Genomic DNA, 22,930 nt, shown 5'->3' on the forward strand with positions numbered 1-22,930 from the left:
GACAATGGCAGAAAACATCCCAATTGGACTGCCATGGGTGTGATCTCCACCAAACTTGGGTAGTTCTAGTTGGGGTAGTCTGATCTGAAGTAAACGGATTGGGATGGGATGAATTGTTCTTCATTACTGTATTTAATACTAATGTTCTTTGTAGCTAAAAGTTCCTTCGCTTTAACTAATACACCAACTTTTTCTTCTCTAAATATTTCACTTTATCCAATCTCTTCCTCTAAGTCACTTGTATCTAAAGGTTTCTCAAATTCACTTTGGGTCTCATCATTAAGCAAGCAATTTTTCCTCTATACTTTCAATACACGGAGTTATTTGTTGTTCGGAAGAATCTAAAGTAATGTGTTGGAAGCGATTAGCCGCAATGGTTAATCTGGCTTTCGTCGCGGTCCTGGTCTTCTTCGCTGCTTCCATGTCGTAAATGAGTACAAGAATATTATACGAAATAATTTAAGAATACACGTGAAATGGAATGACAATATTAGATACAGACGATCACCAGCAGACGTCTATCTATCAGTCTTGATAGCGATACTTCAACTGAAATTGGAATAAAATCTACTTGCATCTACATTATTTCTTGTGGTGCATGTTGGTGGGCCTAAGTTGTAGAAAGCTGTGATCTCGGTCATGAGATCCAGAATAATCGAATTCCCGAATATTAAACGATACAGTTCAATACATGTTCATCTCTGTCATGAGATAAAAATATACAAATAAAGACAAGAAAGGATTAATCTCAATCCTGAATTCCGGATGGAAAGTCAATTTCTACTTCCTCACTCAAGTGACTCGAGCCGTCGATCAATGAATCATTGTTATGAAAATGCATCCATCTGTCATGATGGTTAACGTAATTCACCTTTCAAATTAGTCCCACGACTGAAGAATCTAAACGTCCATGCTTCCCACGTTTTCGGCACCATATAATAAATGTGTTACAACACATAAAACAACAACGAGTCAGCTAGTTTCAGTATTTTAATGCTTGATAACAATCAACGTTCCATCCAAAAAAAACAACAATGGCCGATTGCCGGTCTACCCTTACGCCCACTACTCTACAGTCATGCGCAAGGCGCCAAAATAAGGGAGGTAACAATTAGATTGGTTTGAGTATTTTCAACTACTACTACTACTACTACTACTACTACTACTACTACTACTACTACTACTACTACTACTACTACTACTACTACTACTACACTACACTACCACCACCACCACCACCAAAAACATTTACGGCCGATACTTTAAAATAGCAATAAATCTACATAAAATCTTCCCAGTAGATATAGGCATGCGTGCCATGAATATAGCCTGGTAGACAACATTCAGAGCACCGTGATCGTAGCCTGGCACCGTGATCGTAGCCTGGCACCGTGATCGTAGCCTGGTACCGTGATCGTAGCCTGGCACCGTGATCTTAGCCTGGCAGGCTACATTCGGGACGCTCTGCCTCTGCAGGAATAAAGGATGAATTTTCAATGAATTCATTTTTCTCCAAAATAATATTCTTTCTTCTTACAGGTTAGTTTAACAGTATAACTTGTCTAGCAAAACAAAAAAGCAAAGATGCTCTGGCTTTGAAATGCGCTGTTTCGTATAAATACGTGTGGGTCCTAGCAGAGGACATCTGACCAAAGATATAAAAAAACAACAAATAAATGGAAAGGGCAACGCCCTGTCATTACTGTGCAGATTAATTACAAAACCCTCCTACTCTTACATGACACTTTTATTTTAATTGGCCCAAAAAAAAAATGAAATATTCGATCTGTAGAAATTTCCCTCAACTTTCTACAAAGTCTCAAACCAGTCAAACCTGAGACTTATCACAATCAGCCTTTTTTGACAATTTCAATCGATTAAAATGAGGACGTGACAAGTTGCATGAACATAATGTAAACAAGGCTCGCTTGCACTCTGTCGTGACATAGTAGAGGGCGGGTTTGTTTTGGTCCAGATCAGCCAGGATATCATCATCCGTCGTGGATGGTGATCTTGAGCACGTTGCCGGTCAGCTGTCTCAACGAATAACATCCTCTGCCAAAGCCAGGATTTAGATATCATATATTGAGTGACAGCTGGCACACCCAGTACAGTACAGTTCTTGAGTCCAGATCACCAGGAGATAGAATCTATATGAGTGACAGTGGCACACCCGTACTACTGGTTTGCTTGAGTCCAGATCAGCCAGGAGATAAGATATCATATATTGATTGACAGCTGGGCCACACCCCACGTACAGCACGTGGTTTGCCTGAGTCCAGATCAGCCAGGAGATAAGATATCATATATTGAGTGACAGCTGGGCCACACCCCACGTACAGTACGTGGTTTGCTTGAGTCCAGATCAGCCAGGAGATAGATATCATATATTGATGACAGCTGGGCCACACCCCAAGTACAGTACGTGGTTTGCTTGAGTCCAGATCAGCCAGGAGATAAGATATCATATATTGATTGACAGCTGGGCCACACCCCCGTACAGTACGTGGTTTGCTTGAGTCCAGATCAGCCAGGAGATAAGATATCATATATTGAGTGACAGCTGGGCCACACCCCACGTACAGTACGTGGTTTGCTTGAGTCCAGATCAGCCAGGAGATAGATATCATATATTGAGTGACAGCTGGGCCACACCCCAAGTACAGTACGTGGTTTGCTTGAGTCCAGATCAGCCAGGAGATAAGATATCATATATTGATTGACAGCTGGGCCACACCCCACGTACAGTACGTGGTTTGCTTGAGTCCAGATCAGCCAGGAGATAAGATATCATATATTGAGTGACAGCTGGGCCACACCAAACAAAACCCTCTTTATTTCCCATTCGGGTCAGAAACTTTTACTTCATATTATATCAATATCCTATCGGATGACAAATCGACTCGTCAAAATGGTCTAAAGCCCGAGACTTTAAAAACCGTCAGGTTATAGGACATTTTGAAACACAATCATTTTCTTCTTTCCTCTCCTCCTCCTCTCCTTCCCCCTCCTTCCTTCTTCTTCTTCTTCTTCTTCTTCTTCTTCTCTTTCTTCTTCTTACTTCTTCCTTTTCTTCTTTTCTCTTCTTCTTCTTCTTCCTTCTTCTTCTTCTTCTTCTTCTTCTTCTTCTTCTTCTTCTTCTTCTCTTCTTCTTCTTCTTCTTCTTCTTCTTCTTCTTCTTCTTCTTTTCTTCTTCTTCTTCTCTTCTTCTTCTTCTCTTCTTCTTCTTCTTCTTCTTCTCTTTTATTATTATTATTATTATTATTATTATTATTTTTATTATTATTATTATTATTATATTATTATTATTATTATTATTATTATTATTATTATTATTATTATTATTATTATTATTATTATTATTTATTATTATTATTATTATTATTATTATTATTATTTATTATTATTATTATTAGGATGATGATGATGATGATGATGATGTCGTCGTCGTCGTCGTCGTCGTCATCATCATCATCATCATCACCATCATCATAGTCACATTCTCCTCGTTTCCGGCTCTGAACTCTTTTAAACAGTGACAATGGCAAACAAATTGTTTTTTTTTTAAATATATATATAATGGCTCGTATTGTCCAGGGTCAAAAATGTATGTTGATGTTTAAACCTATATCTTTGTTTTGGTTGTTTATTGGTTGTAAATATTGCTCTATTCAAATTCAATTCTCAGTTTAAAATCAGACTTACAAATGATATATTCATATTGGTTGAGAAATATAGTTTTCCAAGAGGAAAATAAAAATTAAAGAAGAAGAATAGAAAAACAAAATTATTCAATGCGGAAAAATTCAGTTCTAATTTTAGAAGACAACAATGTCGAGAAAGGAGTTAATAAGAACCGGAAGCAAGGAAGGCGTAGCCTATCACCACAGTATAAAATTATTGTTAGCTATTGTCGTGTCGTCAGTGTTACATGCTACTCTTGTGTTCAATAGAAAAAAAAAGGGGGGGGGCGAGATTGCACATTAGCCAGAATTCAATAGGAGGGGGGGGGGAAGTGGGGGTTGCTCAATTTTGGGGGAAGGGCCGCAGTTTGACCAATCCATAAAAGGGAGGAGGGGATGCGCATTTTCTCATTGAGGCGAGGCGAGATGTGCCGCACAAAGTGGTTTTCTGTCAATCCAAAATACTGCTAGTAAAATAACAGGGACAGCATGGAGGTGTCTGTTCCACCGGCACATTCCGTTAGCTGAAATTTAATAGAAGAAGGGGGTGCGAATAGGCTGGGGGGAGGGGGGGAGCTATTTGATACAGTAGGTAGATAATTCAGAAAAGTGAGTGGAGCAGGGACTTATGTTGGTAACAACAAGATATGAAGTGAGTAGAAAAGTGCCAGAAGACAATAGAGAATAAAAAAATTTTCGCGGCGGTGGTGGGGTTTGAACCTGCGACCTTATTGGTACGACAACTCCGCCTGGCAGGTGAGAGCGTGGCTCTACCGTGTGAGCTATCCACGAACACAAAAATATTCGTTTCAAACCCAAGTCATTTTTCTAGAGCCCTCTCTCACCCACTTGGAGATCGCAGGCTCGCTCGCGCACAACCATCGCGAAGTAATTTTGACCAGCAGTTAAGCTTAATAGCCAATATTCTCAACACAAACATATAACATAGAAACGATTGAGACATTGAGTATGCTCCGGTATATGGGGTGAATTTTTAATTCAGAAAAGTGAGTGGAGCAGGCACTTATGTTGGTAACAACAAGATATGAAGTGAGTAGAATAGTGCCAGAAGACAATAGAGAATAAATTTTTTTTCGCGGCGGTGGTGGGGTTTGAACCTGCGACCTTATTGGTACGACAACTCCGCCTGGCACATCCACAGGCTACCGAATACCGCCATATTGATAAAACACTTTTTCGGTTTTCGCCAGATATCATTTTACTTCATTAATATCGAAAGACCGAAATAAATTATCCTCAGCTTGTCACAAATTCTTAAACCCGAGATTTCAAGGCAGTTGCGGGTTTAAAATTTGAGAGGAATTGGGAGTCATTTTAAACCTATCAGTATTATAAGATAAACATTGTCTGGCTAAAATGTGAAAAGGGGATTTAGTCAGTTTATGACAGTAAAGTTTTATGTGTTTGTTACAGATCAATAAATAAATAGTAAATACGATTTTCCTTTGCACAATTCTTCTAACAGTCCCCATTTTCCCGCCCTATCAGACAAAATGGAACCAAATTTCCAGCTCGAACAGTACAAAACATGTGGCCTGTTAGCTGAAATGTTTTTGGACAAAATGAAAAGAAAATAAATGTGTTCTTTGTCAAGAAAACGATAGCTTTATCGACTTTGCTTCCTCAAGGCAGTCAGTCCGTTTGTGATATCAAGTTTGCAATAATAATTTGTGACGTCAGAATATCAAACGTAATATTTCACTAAAATTAGATTTTTGAAAAAAGAAGTATCATTTAAATATTTTTGAAAATGTCTTTTACTCAGAGATGACGAAATCAGAATCAATTGAGGGGTAGAATAAAAGATTTCTTACACTCCTGTGTTTTGGGATTCGAACTGTGTTTCCAACACACACTCGCGAGCTCGTGCAGCGTTTGGGAACACGTCCGAAATTCCTAAATGCTAGAGTGTAAGAATCGTATATTATTCCAGCCCTCTCATTTCTTAGTAAATATGTAATCGTTGAATAATGCTTTGAACGCGTTGAATAAAAAATTATTCAACGGTTGCAGAATATTTCCGCACATTTTATTAGTGTGAAATTATGTGTAAAAGACAGTTAGCTGATTGGTAATTAAAAATAATATTTTGGTGCGCAAGAATCCAAATCCAAACGACTTCTGTCGTGGGGGAAAACTATTTAACTTCTATTTGTCTCTACCTACCTGCCACTTCTACATAGACGCGACAGTCGACACTGACCGTGCAAACACTGTGTACGGTAGTAAAATGAGTTTTTTTTTCCAATCTTATATTAAATCCCAACCATCCCCTACCCTTGAGACCAGCATAGGCTAGCACGATTCATTCCGCTATTTGTGATCGAAACATACATGACATGTGTTATTGCAGAAGCCGCAGTATTTCTTATTTATTTGCTCCAAACCATCTCTCTCGGACGGTTAAAGTCGGATGTCTAAAATCCTTAGGACATCTTCCTTACTTACAGTATCGTCCTCATTACGGAGTTATAGTTACACGCCGAAGCTCGCCGACCGATCGACTTGCCCAACACGTGACCATTTTTTTCTCGCGTCCTCTCGTCTAATCTCGTCACTCCGGAATATAAAGAGGAGGCGAAGCTCATATGATATAACGCAATGAAAGTTCTGTCCGATGACGGGTGGGGGGATATCACCTCTCCAAAACTTACCTTATTATATGAGATCTTGAGATTCTTATCCAATCATGGATTGCTCGTTTGACAGTTCGCTTGTGAACAGTTAGGAGATCATCTCTTGATTTATGGGCAGGCGGCTGTGCGTAAAGGCGGTGAGTGTTGTATACATCAAAGAGTACCGCTGACCGATGGGTAAATAGTGGTTGTGTAACCCAAAAGCCCTGTCGTCTCGACTGCAAGGTCTTGTATGTCAACGCTCAGAAATGAATAAGGGAGGCAGAACTCTCAGCATATATATATATTAAAAAAACAAAAAGCGCTTTTGAATCACACGAGATACATCGGTGTGCTCGTCGCATTGAGAATTGAAAAATGAGATATAAATCAAGAAAATCGACCGGAAAATAAAGAAACTATCATTAAATTTTTAAAAATTGAGCAATATTTTTTCAAAATCAATCTACTAGAAATTTTTTTTATTTCTAAACCTATTTTTGTGAAACAAAGATAAATGTTCTCCTTTTTGCAAGCTGATTCAAACAATATGGTTTTCAAATTTATCGTATACGTAATCATTTGGAAGCTACAGAGAAAGGTGTTTTTGTGTAATTTCCTTTCACATACACACGCGCGCGCGCACGCACACACACACACACACACACATACACACAAACATATACAAACAATACACAAACAATACATCCCTGGTCATCTATTGCCTATATTATCAATGTTAATGTATACATCCCATGCTGATTGTCACTAACCCCCCCCCCCATCCCCCCGCCGCCCCCCAACCATTTCCACCATCCAAGTACCAGCGACCTTTTTTCTTTGATTTCGTAACATGGTCTACCCATAGAGAATACAGGCTCCTAGTCTGTGGGTCTACCCGAAGCCCAACACCTCGGTCGTGTGTGGGTCAACCCCCTCCCTCCCCCCTCCCCCACCTTCCCCGTAATCAATTTATAATTTTCTTTCCGTATAGAGCGCCACATGCACAATTATATACTATTGAATGACACTGACCTTGCCCCTCCCCTAACACATGGTAAAGGGGGGGGGGGGGACTGAGGTAGTCTCCATTCTTTCCTTCTCCGTTTCTTGTCAGCTGAAACCAACAGCAATCCAAGCTATCCTCTATCACGTGACCTTAGATCCGATGCTGCATACTGCTTGAGAGTCTTCACTATCCAGATCTCGTTCATGGTCACGTGAGAAGGCTATATCCGCTCGGGTTCGGCGTTCGGCGTCTCGTTCGGCCCGATTTCGTTAAAAGCCTATTGACGTCGGCTGCCCGCACCCTGGGATGACAAATGTCTGCCCATTCCTCCCGTCTGTTGAAGGTGTCGTACAACTCTCTTCCAATCATATCTGTCCATTCTAGGACATTTACTCTTCTTCGTTTGCCCTCCATTTTCCCCTGTACCGCATATTTCATTAAGGTGCATGGATTTCGGCATATGCGACCGAAAAATTGGAGTTTTCTCCTTTTGATGACTAGTTCTGGCATGACTTTCAGCTCTTCCAGTATGTTGTTATTTAATTTGTTCTTCTTTCCCTCCAGCTTATCCTCATCATCCTTCTGCAAAACCACATTTCAGCAGAGTTTATACGTTTCATGTCTTTGTTCTTGAGGGTCCATCCTTCTGCGCCGCATATCATCGCTGTCCACACCAATACTTTTACTAATATTATTTTCAAATATTTTGCCCCATGGATTTATTTTTCCAGATATTGTTTAGAGAGGTCAGAGGTCATTCTGTTTTTCGCCATTGCAATTCGGTTATTTATATCCATCGAGCAGTCGCTATTTTAGTGGATCCCAAATATATAAATTGAGACACACCTTCAATCTCTTCGTTTTTAATGAGTTTGGTTTGATCTTTCACTTCTCCGATTTCCGTGTATTTTGTAGTTTTGTCATTTAGTTTGAGGCCTTGCCTTTAAGCTCACATGCGTTGTTTAGATCAGTAATGAATATTGTTGCCTCTGGACATCTTCAGACAATCAAAGCCTCAAGACCCAATTATTACAAATCATCCGTACGGACATCAAAGCAGAGGTGAGACTATAAATACAGACTCCAGTGTGTAGTGTGTGGTTTATCCACTTCAATTTCAAGGTTCAATGAAGGTTATGTCATTTGACACGTTCGTCTATCCTACTACTAGGCTGGCACAATCAAACCTGACCGCTAACCGACAAAACGCTCTTCATAATTTGTTTTTTATTTTCCGATTTTGTCAGAACAGTTTTACTCTGTATTTCATTGGTAAATTAGGATGACTGCCCCCCCCCCCCAGCCCCTTTCCTTCCTTCCTCAGCTTGTCCATACACAAATAGGTTCAAACCTGAGATTCCTTTGAAGTATGAAGATTGAAGTTTAAAGACAAATTGGAAAGTCCTATTGGTCGATATCTCAAGTAAAAAGTATTGGATTTTTATGTATTGTTTAACGTATTATGTCAGTTTTAAGGTATTATGAAGATCAAGGTCTCGCCAATGTCCTGCCATGACCTCTGCCTCATTTAGAATCGTGGTATTTTTTGCCAAATCTCTGTCATCAACGATTGTATTTATAGGAACAAGATGAGGTCACGGTATGTCGTCATCGTTGACACGGATGAGTTCATTATACCCCATTACCATTCATATTGGCAGGATCTTATCAATGACGTCAGTGTCGTCATCTTCGAGAGATAATTTCCAAGGAAGCTATACGGCAGGATATAAGAAATGCAGAGTGCTAGAGGACATTGGAAAGGGGGAAAACCAAAGCTCATCAGGAAAACGGACGTTGTTTGGATCATTTATGTTTAGGTGTTCATTTTTTGTAGAGAAACCGTTAACCTCCAAGGAGGAAGACATTTTGACACGGAAAAACCTAAAACTAACTCAGGATCAAAATAAATTCTTTACTCTCCACCATTCCCAGCCAATGCTCGACCTAAAACGTAACGATGCCATGTATCAACACCAATCCAGGTCAAAACTTATTGTACGTCCCGAGGCGGTTGTCTCCCATGCCATTCACAAAACAGTGGAGCACATTGCTGAATACCAGACGGCCTACGTTAATATAGAAACAGCTTTTCTACATCATTACCATCCTTACAAGATTAAAACTTTGAATACATTCGAAATAACCGCTTTGGAATTCAAGGATAAATTATACGAACAGTTAAAGGATGTTATCCGAAAGTTTTCTCAATTTTGTCGACGAAGTATCATAATTTTTTTTTAAAATTCAAATTACAGACACTTTCCGTAAAAGTCTATAATTTTAGAGAAATAATTAAATAGCCTATGTGACTCTAGTACGCCAATGCAACAAATTGAGCTATAATTTGATTGTTAGCAGGTGACAACAAACAATATAACAACATTGTGGATCAAACTCTAGTCCCTATGAGTAGATATAGCAATGTAAACGTGCGGCTAAGTGGTCTAGTGGCGTAACACTCGCTTTCGAATCGGAAGGTTCTGGGTTCTCACCTCGCTCGCGTATAATTGAGTCATTGGAAAATTCTTTTTACGCACATTCTCTCACCGTGCTCAAGTGTAAAATGAGTATCTGGCCATTAACAGCTCTGTCTCTATCGGAAAAAAAAAATTCTAATATCGCCTAAGAGATGCCATGTCTCGTTCTACATATGATGTGTTGCTGTTGGTTAAAGACCCATTGTAAAGGGCTTTGAGCACGTTTAATATATATTGCGCTATCTAAATGCTCAAAACTTAAGTTTATTAGGCCATTTGGTGCTCTGTTCAAATAATGGAGAATATATTTCTCTTTAGAGTTCATCTAATTTTTACCACATGGAAAAGAAAGAGAGCAAAGACGAGAATAGGGATAATCACCTAACTGCCAAACTCTTGGAAGATTCGTCTGGGAAATGTGTTCAAATATCCATTATTATAAAAGACACTCATCTTTATCAAAAAATATCAACCTGGAGACCTTGCAAGGTCTTCATTTCAGTCCCAGGTTAAAAATGTTTATAGCCAAGATGAGTTTTCTGGCCAAATTTTTAAAAATAATTGTCTTTCCAAAGAATGGCAAACAAAAAAGAAAAATAAACAGATCTTGAGCCTTTATATAGAGTAATTTCACACGATACGTGCTCAATGTGCATTAAAACGGGTTGCTGACAAACAGCAATACGACAAGTATAGAGAGAAATGTGACGTCTGTTGGGCGATTTTACTAATGTTTTTTCAGAGACAGCGCTGTTAACGGCCGAGTACTCATTTTACACTTGAGTACGGTAAGAGAATGCGAGTGAAGAGCATTCTCCAAGGACTCAACTATGCGTCAAGCGAGACTTGAACCCAGGACATTTCGATCCGAGAGCGAGTGTCATACGACTAGACCACATAGCCGCAAAACCAGAACATTCCAATCCTAAAAGGAGTGTCAGACCACAAGTCCACACCGTCACACTATAGACCTGTTAAAGAGGAAGTAAGTATTGCTGTACGATACCCTTAACAGTAATCTAGGGTCAAAGGTCGGATGTCCTGGGTTCGAGACTATAGCGGTGCATAGTTGAGTCCTTGAAAAACTATCTTTACTCACACTCTCTCACCGTACTTAGGTGTAAAATGAGTGCCTGTCCGTTGTCAGCTTTGTATCTGTACGTCAAAAAATGCAATTTTGCCTAACAGTTGTCATTCTCGTCCTCGCAGTATTTAGTGTTGCTGTTTGCTAGGGACCATTTGTACAGAGCTTTGGGCATGTCCAGTGAATCATGACCTATATTAAGTAATTAGCCTTTGGGTTACATTCCTCTTTGTACAACGTGTACTTATTTTCAGGTCGTATTACCGAAATCGTTATGAGTTATGATTCGGTTTAGTGTTATTTTCCATATCCATTCACCTGAAAAAACACCTTCACACTCACTCCCTCTCTCTCTCTCTCTCTCTCTCTCTCTCTCTCTCTCTCTCTCTCTCTCTCTCTCTCTCTCTCTCTCTCCTCTCTTTCTCATTATTATTATATATATTATATATATATATATATATATATATATATATGTGTGTGTGTGTGTGTGTGTGTGTGTGTGTGTGTGTGTGTTGTGTGCGTGTAAAAAAAACTATTGATTTGTTTTGTTGGTTTGTAAAGGGGATGCAATTCAATTATTGTTTATGTTGAATGAATATTTAGTGTATTCTCCATTTCATAGCATGTTTTTCTCGTGTTATTGGGTTTAAGAACATAAAAAAGTTAACTGATGTGAATTACTGTAGGGGAAACAAATGATAGCCAAGAAGGAAAATATAAGGTTAGAGCTTGGAATAAACGTTGTATGAATTTTGAAGTTCAAAGTTCGAACCCTTTTATTATGGTTTGAGACAAATTTGTTAATACTTACTTTGTTCAACCAAACATTGTGGAAAATAAAAGACAAAAAACACTTTTTATTTCAATAGAGGATTAATATTTAATTCCGAATATTTACGCTTCAAAAATGTGATTTTTAAATTTCCAAAATTCCATGTAATGTTTTATTTCCTTTTCAAAATTTGACATTCCGTTTGTCCGATTTCAATCCATTAACGCTGAAAGAAAAGATGGGAAAATATTCATGATGTGATTATTATTATTATTTATATATTTATTATATATTATTTTATATTTATTATTATTATTATTATTATTATTATTATTATTATTATTATTATTTATTATTATTATTATTTTATTATTATTATTAATTATTATTAAATATTATTTATTATTTTATTATTATTATTATTATATTATTATTATTATTATTATTATTATTATTATTATTATTATTATTATTATTATTATTATTATTATTATTATTATTATTATTATTATTATTATTATTATTATTATTATATTATTATTATTATTATATATTATTATTATATTATTATTATTTTATTATTATATATTATTATTATTATTATTATTATTATTATTATTATTATTATTTATTATTATTATTATTATATTATTATTATATATTATTATTATTATTATTATTGTTATTTATTATTATTATTATTATTATTATTATTATTATTATTATTATTATTATTATTATTATTATTATTATTATCATTATTATTACCACATAATCATCCATTGTTTTAAACTTTTTTTTGCCTCCCTCACAACTTGTCTACGCCTCTCTTTTTTTTTCTTCTCTTTCTCTTTCTATCTCTGTCTTTTGTTTTTCTTTCCGACCTCTCTTTTCTTATTCCTTATCCTCTTCCATGAATTCATTTGATTTTGCTTTTCCACCAATCTCACCTTCTCGCTTTTCTCTTACCTGTTCATCTGGACCTCGATTCCTCTTTCCTTTTAGTTCTCTTACCACTTTCATATTATCTTTTCTTACTTCCTCTCCTCCCCGTCTATTAATTCTATCATGTAGTTTTCTTTTGTCCTTATCTCCCACCTCCCTCCTAATCTCTCCACTTTTTGCCTCCTTTCTCCTCTCCTCCCTCTTCTCTCCCTTTCTCTCCTTTACTTCTTATTGATCCTTCACGTCCTTCTTTCTCCTTCTTCCTCTTCCGTCTCCTCTCTTTTCTCTTCCATTTCTTTTCCGACTCCTTTTCTTATTCCTCATATTTCTCCTCCTCCGTCGCATGCTTTTTCTACTCTATCATCCTCTGTTTCGACTTCTTTTTCTTCCCAATGCACTGACTGAGACAACAACTCGAGTCCTTCATTCTTCAATGTATCTTCTGTTGGGACAATCGATTTCCCGATGTCCACCTATCTTACATCTTCGGCAGACGATTTGCTTTGTGCATGCTGTGGCCCTGTGACCGTGCTTCATGAAATTCCTGCACCGATTATCGATAATCTCTTTAAAGTAAAGGGACCCTTTATATTTATCCCCAAGTCTATAAATCTTGGTGTTGGGGCTGTGGGGGTGTGAATCCACACCATTCTTCTCCCTGTCACCCATGCCATCATTTTACTTTGCGGGCTCCCACCCGATATATCATCATCCTGCTCGATGTTCTGAATCCCAACCCCTTGATTTTTTTTCAATCTCTCTTGGTTGGATTTTAACAGTGCAAGTTGTTTATAGCACGAGTGTCCTTAGTTTGGCACATGAATGGTGATGTGTCCTTAGCTTGGCACACAAAATTTACCATGTTATGGTTTGCATTAAAAGTGGCTGTGTTCCGTCTGAATTAGGTCCACTATGTTTGGACCATAAAAGTGGGGTGGAAAAACATAACTAAACTGGGTCAACCAAAAAGAATATAAATAGAACTAGAGAGCTGACCTAAGATGGCGGACGTGGAAATTTGAAGAGGGCATTTTCTGATTCCATAAGGGCAAGACATTGGATTTTACAGTACAAGCAGTTTCCGTTTTCACTTTCATTTTCGATTTATCCTTACTTGCTCGTGTCTGTTGCTATTGTAAACATTCAACATAATTGACATTCCAACTGCGATTTTGTTTCAATATTCACTCCCAATTTCCATTTATATTGTAATTGTAATTAGTCCATACATCACTACTAACTGCCCATATAGAGACGTGATCCAACATGGGCTATACGTGTGTTGTTTTTGGTTGCAAACATCGGCGATCGTGTGACATCGAACGGAGTTTCTACAGGTTAGCAAATTTCGGATTTATTTCATTTGTTATAAAATCAGTATTTCCCTATTTTCCTGACCGCAGTAAATAACAATTCTCAATTCAGTTAGCTGTCGTCAAAAATATTAATGATTCTAAGAAAAGAAGAGCCACATCAAGTGAGTGTGTGCTCGGCTGTGTATTATTATGGAATATATATCTAAGTATGAGTTGAATGTAAGAATAGTTGTGTGTGTTCGCTAGATATAGAACAATTTTAGTTTGGAAGAAAAATTTATTGCTGTTCTTGGAAATTTATAACTCACCCTTTCTTCTCTCTCTCTCTCTCTCTCTCTCTCTCTCTCTCTCTCTCTCTCTCTCTCTCTATATATATATATATATATATATATATATATATATATATATATATATATATCTCCCTCATCTCTTTCCTTCTTCTCTCTCTCTCTCTCTCTATCTATCTATCTATCTATCTATCTCTCCCTCTTCTCTCTCCTTCTTCTTCTTCTTCTTCTTCTTCTTCTTCTTCTTCTTCTCTCTCTCTCTCTCTCGTTTCACTGATCTATTTTTTTTTCAAAATCCCTCACTTCACAATGACAAAAATAAATTAATTTGCTACCAGAATTTAATATGAAAAGAAAGATGTTGAATAGTTATTCACGAAAAACTTTAAAATGGCTTTTGAGACTTTTTATGCATTTTTTTTTGTATTCTAGTTTGCTTGTTTGCTTCTTGTTTATCTGAGCTCATTATTCCCATTAAAATAGTGTTGGGGACTCATATTTTTCACACTCAAAAAGGATAAATCGGCCTACATGGCTGTAAAAAATCTCTGAATCCGGAAAAATCAGACAAGCAGATGATTAGCCCATTGCGCCTTCTCTTTACTGACTTCATGAGAAACACTGTTAAGAAATTTTGTGTTGATTAGAAAAGGCCAGTAATCAATTATTATAGCCCTATAGTGACCCATTACCGAACGACAACCGGATGGGAAGACATTAGGGCAATAATTTAATTTGTTAAACATTGAAAAAGTCTATCATGTTATATCGAGAGGATGATGAATTAATATGCAAGATTGGAAGGTGGGCACTACATAAAATGTTGATGCATAATTTTGTTCCATACAGCTTTCCCTTCTCTGACCCAGAAAGATTGAGCAAATGGATTAATATTGTAATCAGACAAGGATCAGATGGGATGCCCTGGTATCCCACCTCACATTCTCGGATTTGCAGTGATCATTTTCTTCCCAAAGATCATGATCAGTCCAAAACAAGAAAAGTTTTATTGAACACAGCCATACCATCTATTTTTCCAACACATCCAATTCACAAACAGCCTGTTGTTAAACAAACTCGCAAACTTCCAATAAAAAGAACACAAGAAATTACACCAAGCTAAACAATGCTGACTTTACAATCCGTTTTGAACATCGATAGTCGATAGTCTAGTTCGCCATGCGAGATTAAAAAAGAATTTTTGTTCTCCCTCCACACATTCTGATAGTCTTTTATTCAGTTCATTATATATTTGTTAAACTCTTTGTCAATGTTTACAAACAAATGTGTATAACTGTGACGAAAACAAACCGCCTGGTACGCGATTGACTTGGTGTTGAGAACCATTGTTGCGATGGACGCGGTGCATGGATACCAAAAATCTTGCCCTTACGGGATGTCTCAGCCAGCCTGTCAAGTTGGCATGCGCCGGGCGGATTTTTTAATAGACGATAGAGAGTTGGAACTCTTTTGCTTATCATTCTTGTTCTCCTTCTAATTTCTTTGGGGTCAACATGAAAAATGAATGTCAAGGTTTTTTTTTTCTGTTTTCACCCGATAAAATATATAAAACATTATGTCGTTTTATTATCAAACTTGGTGCATGATAAGATTCACGATGTTTGTTATTATCTCTCTCATTTTTTGTCCAGAAAAATGATCATTTGAAAAATGGAGAAAGAAAAGGTCACCATTGACCAGCGACATCTATAGAGAGATATTATGAAGTCCTAGCCATTGACACATTCGCCACACACGACGTAGTGACGTAACCAAGTGACAGTGACAGCTTGCCGCGTCTGGCGGCGATGCTGAGCGAGTTGAACAAACAGGTAGGAAGTAGGAAGCACGGTTTGACTCGCTTACGGAGCTTGTGATGAAGCGTAAGAATGTGGATGGAGAGAAGAAGACGAAGGATAAAAGAATAAAACTGGGTCACGACAACAAATACTGGAGTGATGACAGTAATAGTGATGACGTTGATAACGGTGGCGAAGGCGAATCAAACTTGGAGAAAAAAGAAGAGGATTTTTTTGTGTAGTAATCGAGATACGATTAGGAGTGAGGAGAACAATGATGAGGGTGATAGTTTTTTGAGGAGTATGTAGGATGAATTCAATGAGGAAGAAAAATTTGGAGGGAAGGTGAGAAGTGACCTTGCAAAGGTGGTGAAAGGCCGGTTTTCAACCAAACTCAATCCCGAAATGTTGAATAGAAGGTATCGACGTCGCTTGTTTAGGCCACTGGCCTGTCGCCGAGTCTTTCCAGTCACTGAATGTCTTGTTCACAACTGATCTAATGCATTTCCCTACCTGATCTTGTAATCAGGGGCTAGCCCACACTACACTTTCTCTACTGATCTTTTGATCATAGCTATTTTGGGTGGGAGGCACTTCTACACTATGCACATAACTTTCCATCACAGCATCTAATCTATTCTTGAAAGCATTGACACTCGGCGCTTCAACTACATTTGCTGGCAATGCGTTCCAACGTTCAATTACTCTCTGTGTAAAAAAGTTCTGTCGAAGGGAGGTTTTAACTCTGGGTTTCAGAAGTTTATATGAGTGGCCCCTGGTGACTGATTTTTTGTCTACTGTGAACAGCCTATCCTGAGTCGTGTTCAAGCAATGTGTGAACTTATAGGTCTCAATCATATCACCTCTCAAACGCCGATAGAACATACTTGGCAGTCCTACTCTTTTCAGGCGCTGTTCATAACTCAAGTCCTTGAGTCCACCAACGACCTTTGTTGCTCGCCTAAGCACACTCTCTATAAGCTTCTTATCCTTTTCAAGATAAGGTGCCCATACACAGTTTCCGAACTCCAAACGTGGTCGGACCAAAGCTGCAAACATTAACTTCATAGTGTCACAGTCAAGATAGTCGAAAGATCTTATCAGTCCAAGCATTCTGTTAGCTTTGTTGACCTGCCTTTCCAAATGCTGTGAAAACTTGCGCTCTGGGTCCATATGAACGCCCAGATCTTCTCCGATGTTGTCTCTTGTAAATCAATTATCTCCTCACTCCTATGTTTTCTCATGTTGTAGGTTGCTTTCTGGTTTTTGTCGCCTAAATGGAGCACTTTGCATTTGTCGGCATTAAACTTTAGCTGCCAAGTATCAGCCCAATCGACCAAACTATCAAGATCACTCTGAAGTCTCTTTATATCAACCTCACTGTCAGCCTCACCATACACTTTCGTATCATCTGCATACATAGAACACAAGCCTGATACAGTCTCTGGTAAATCATTGATGAATGCTACGAAAAGTGATGGTCCAAGCACACTGCCTTGTGGCACCCCACTCCTTACACACGCCCAATCAGACAACTGTTCGTTAACACAAACTCGTTGACGCCTGCCCGTAAGAAAATTAACAATCCATGCAAGTACTTCACCTTGAACTCCAAGTGCCCTCAGTTTGACCTTTACGCGCTCATGCGGGACAGAGTCAAATGCCTTTGAAAAATCTAGGTAAATGATGTCTACGGAAGACCCACTGTCTAATAGAGATGTCCATTCTTCTAGGGTAGCTAACAAGTTGGTTACACATAAACGCCCAGACACAAATCCATGTTGGCAACCAGATAACAGTTCATTTGAGGTCAGATGGTCAATCAGACTGTCTCTAACAATTCCTTCCATAACTTTGCATATCACACTTGTAAGGCTGACAGGCCGATAATTTCCTGGTGAACTCTTTTCTCCTTTCTTAAACAGGGTCGTGACCTGCGCTTCTTTCCAGTCTGAATGAATGAACACCTTCCCTCAATGATTTCTCAAACACGAGAGCCAGAGGGCCAGCAAGCTGAACAGCTAGTTCCTTTAGTACCCTAGGGTGGAAACCATCCGGACCTGGCGACTTGTTTGGATTCAAGGAAAGAAGTCGCTTTCGAACATCTTCACTGTCTATAGCTATACTCTCCAGTTTAATGCCAGTGTCTTTCATCTCACATTCTGGTACATCACTAAGGTCCTCATTTGTGAAAACACTTCTAAAAAAGGAGTTTAGTACGTTTGCCTTTCCTTTCTTTATCAGATGACACTTTTCTTTCTCCATCCTTTAAGTCAGCCACTCCCTCTTGTGTTCTAGTTTTTGTCCTGGCGTAAGCAAAAAATGCTTAGGGTTTTTTCTTTGCGTTCTGAGCAATATTCTTTTCCAAGTTCCTAACTGCGGACCTACAAGAACTTTTAGCCTGGTTCCTAGCACTAGTGTATAGCAGGTAGTCCTTGCCATCTCTTGACTGCATATACTTTTGATAAGTGTGCTTCTTTTTCTGAATTTTAGCAGTCACATCACTGTTCATCCACTGTGGTCTGGACCGAGCAACACCAATCTTCATCTTAGGCACGCAAACCTCAATAACAGACATAACCTCCTTCTTGACTGTATTCCAAGCAACTGTTACGTCCACGTCTCTAATTTTGTCAGAAATGTAAAGAGATTGCACAAAGTCCCTAAGCATGTTATAGTCACCTTTTGTATAATTAAAACGATTCCCAAGCTGCGCCTTCCTCTCTGTATAACATTTCAAGACAAACAGTAAAATCTGATGATGGCTTTTGCCTAATGTTGCACTATGTCTAACTGTCTCAATCATGTCTTGCTCACTGGTGAACACTAAGTCAAGAACATTTGGGGTCTGTTCATTTGGAAAATGTGTCGGCGTTTTCACATGCTGAACAAGAAAGCTGTCCCTAACCGCTTCCATAAACTTTGACGATGGCTGATCACAGTCTTTGGGAGAAATTTCATCAATCCATTTCAGTGCTGGATGGTTGAAGTCGCCAACTACCAAGACATGAGACCTGCCCACTGACAATTTGACTAAAAGCTCATTTACTAGAACATCATGTTCTTTTGAACTACTGGGAGACCTATACACTGTGCCCACTAAAAGGCTATCTTTTGACTTGAGATAAATCTCACACCACACTGACTCTTGTGCTGTTTGATTCTTGCTATCCAGCTTCACAGGTTGAGCACCATGACTTTTTTTTTACCCACACCGCAACACCCCTACGGCACTGGTCCTGACCCATATTGTGAAAACAATCATAGCCCTGTAGCTGCAGTTTAACTGGTTCAATCCTTCCACTGTGATTATTTGGCAATGTCTCTGTAATACACACAACGTCTACACCTTCATGCGCTATCACACTTAAAAGTTCACTCCTTTTATTCATTACAGAGTCTGCATTTGTGTAAAAGCATTTTAAAGGTCCATTATGTACAGGTACTGTTTTTATGACTAGAGACACTATGTACACTGTTTTTATGACTGGAGACACTATGTACACTGTTTTTATGACTAGAGACACTATGTACACTGTTTTTATGACTAGAGACACTATGTACACTGTTTTTATGACTGGAGACGCTATGTACACTGGATTTATGACTTGATACACTATTTACACTGTTTTTATGACTAGAGACAGTATGTACACTGTTTTTATGATATTTACACTGTCTTTCGGCTTATTGCCTACTTTGCTTCCACCGGAGGGAAATCTTCGGTCACCCCCGACTTGTCTGCTATTAGTCCTTTGTTTTGCTTTCTGTTGGCATTGACAAGTCTCCCATATCTCACTATCCAATTTTCGTCGCCCCCCCCCCCCTCCCCCACTGACGCTTGGTTTCCTCTCGCTTTTTGTTCCTCAACTCGATCAGATGCTTCATTTCCTGCCTGTCTAAAGGGGTAGAGTCTTTCTTAATGTACACGTTCTTGAACTCATCTACATCTTTCAGTTTTCTAGCTTCCTTCACGACTCTATTAACCTGCGTTTTGTCCTTGACAGTGACTAACATGGGTCTGGTTGCAATTTTGCCATCCTTTGGTCTAAGTCTCTTGCATATCACAACTTCCACTGACTGCCCCAACTGGCGACTACACAGGTCTTTCACATATTCAGTGTCAGCAGAAATCCTCTCCTCCAGCTCTGCAGCCTGACTTTCTGGGACCCCAAAAAACACCAAGTTTGATTCCCTACGAATACGGTCAGTCATCTCCCGAGTAGTTGCAGAACTAGCTTTGCTTGCCAAATCCTCCCTCTCCTTCTCTGAAATTCCCTTTGCCTTATTTCCTACTGCCTCTGTCTGAGCTTTCTTCAACTTCTCAAAGTCAGCTTTCAAACTAGAAATTTCCTTCTTCACATCATCTAAAATCGTCTGTCTAAAATCAGACAAAAGTTCAAGACACTTCCCTTCAATCAGCTGCTCTGCTCTGATTGCTGACATGGCTGGATTCTCGCAATCCTCACAGAACAAATGTAGATGGGATGACTTCTGTAGAATGCCATACTCAGCACCGGTGATGTCTGCAGACATGCGAATCACATCTCTCACATAACAGATGCTGATCATCATCCTCAATGAAATCTGTGAGGCAAACTTTGCATGTGTTTGCTTGTGGCACTGAGTTTTTGTCCTTGCCTTTTCCCTTGTTTTCATTCCTGGGCCAATTTTGGCGCCAGGTCCTTTCCTCGCACCAGGGGCTTTTTTGTCTAATATCTTGCTATCTGTCGCCATCCTTGAATTGAAAATGCTATTGGACAACCTAATAACACTTTCCTCCCACTCTAGTAATATTGTCACTGCCTAAATATTTCTAGAATTTAGATCAAGATGATTTAATCAGGAGAGAAATGTTTCCTCTCGCTTTTTGTTCCTCAACTCGATCAGATGCTTCATTTCCTGCCTTTCTAAAGGGGTAGAGTCTTAATGTACACGTTCTTGAACTCATCTACATCTTTCAGTTTTCTAGCTTCCTTCAAGACTTGAAAAAGAGATTGGAAGCTCATCTTAGACCAGAAAATTGTGACAATTTGATGGTGCCAACAGTTAATAAAGAAATTTGGAAACACTTACCTAATAAGGCAATTAAAGCAGATCTGAGTTTAGTTAAGATCCAAAGGAGTGTAGTCAAGGCGGCAACAGCAATAACAACAACAACAAACTTGCTGCTTAACGGGAATGGTGCTGAGTCACTGAAAAGAGACTGCACGGATGCATTGGCTCTACTGGGACATGCAACCAGGGAGTTGTCAGCTAAAAGGAGAAATTATCTAAACCCTTTATTAATAAATTGTTGCATAGATTGTGCGAGGATGACAATTTGCCAGTGGAGCCTTTATTGTTTGAAGACAATTTGCCAAACAAAACTAAAGAAATGAAAGAACTGGACAAATTGAACATCACCTTCAACCCAGAAAAAAATTTAAAGAGAATACAAGTACAAGATTTGCTAGTGCGACGAAACCTTTTTTAGGGCAAAGCAAGCGAGGTGCCTTTCCCCGTCCAAAGTGGCAACCAAAACCCAAGTTTGTACAGAACAAGAAAGGCCACCTACAGAAATGGAAGAACAATTACAAACAATACGTTTGGTGAGTGACTGGATAGAAATTTTACCTGAAGTTCAATCATATTTGAAATCAAAAATTAATAATTTTAAAGTAGGACAAATATCTTTATTTGTAAAATATTGGGAAAAGTTAACATTCAACAAATTAATTTTACAATATGTTCAAGGAGTGTTGGTGGAGTTTGATTGTAGACTTCTAGATTTGCATAGTTATTCTAGACCATATTATGCCTCCATGAAGTGGAATAGAGAAGAATGTAGCATTATAGATTTGGAAGTTAAAAAGCTATTAGAAAAAGAAATAATTTTTAAATGTGATCATGCAGTAGGTGAAGTAATTTCTAGCCTATTTACAAGAAAGAAAAAGGATGGTTCTTTTAGAATGATTCTGAATTTAAAGCCTTTAAATACTGTCGTTACATATAAGAAACTTAAAATGGAAACTTTAGAATCTGCACTTAACTTGATTACGAAAGATGCTTTCATGGCATCTGTTGATTTAAAAGACGCGTATTTTTCTGTCAGCATTCATGAGAGCTATAGGAAATACATGAGATTTATATGGAAAGGTCAGCTGTATGAATTTAACGCTTTATCTAATGGTTTGGCCATGGCTCCAAGGGTTTTTACCAGACTCTTAAAACCAACTTTTTCATCTTTGAGAAGGCAGGGTTTTTTATCTGCATACTTTATTGATGATTCTTTGCTTGTAGCAGCGACAAAATTTGATTGTTTAAAGAACGTGTGTCTTACTCTATCTACCTTTTTAAAAGCAGGTTTTGTGGTTCATCCTGATAAGTCTATACTGGTTCCAACGCAAAAAATTCAATACCATGGGGTGGTCATAGATTCTCAAAGTATGACAGTATGTCTCACAGAGGATAGAAAGAAGAGTTTGTTGGAAACCTGCTTGGGACTACTAAAGACGGATTATCCAGTTATAATATGAGATATCGCAATTGATGTAGGGAAAATGGTAGCTAGTTTTCCAACAACAAAATTTGGACCGTTGAATTAGAAACAGAAAAGGATAATACGTTGAAACTAAATACTGGTAATTTTGATGCGACCATGGGTTTGTCAAAGAACGCAAAATTAGAACTGCATTGGTGGATCAAAAATGTTGAAACTATGTATAATGATATTACACAATCAAAACCAACAGCGATTCTATTCACAGATGCGAGTTGCATAGGCTGGGGCTGTAAAAATTGGAATATCAGTACAGGAGGTCATTGGTCCTTGGAGGACAAAAATAGACACATTAACTATTTGGAAATTAAAGCAATACTAGAATCACTTATGTGTTTTAAATCTGAATTTAAAAATAAACATATTCGTATTATGTCA

At 38.2% G+C, this 22,930-nt stretch overlaps 1 long non-coding RNA gene across 1 annotated transcript in view; it reads right to left on the reverse strand.

Annotated features, from left to right (window-relative positions):
• Positions 1–11,746: 11,746 nt before the first annotated feature.
• LOC144978927 (uncharacterized) overlaps positions 11,747–22,930 on the reverse strand; it is a 21,736-nt gene continuing 10,552 nt past the window's right edge. The window contains exon 3 of the long non-coding RNA XR_013646629.1: positions 11,747–11,890. This is a non-coding gene — a long non-coding RNA (uncharacterized LOC144978927). The remainder of the gene's footprint in view (positions 11,891–22,930) is intronic.

The sequence above is a fragment of the Berghia stephanieae genome, chromosome 8 (assembly GCF_034508935.2).
Source record: "Berghia stephanieae isolate SIO BIC M18660-M18661 chromosome 8, UCSD_Bste_1.3, whole genome shotgun sequence".
Taxonomy (NCBI): Eukaryota; Metazoa; Mollusca; class Gastropoda; order Nudibranchia; family Aeolidiidae; genus Berghia; species Berghia stephanieae.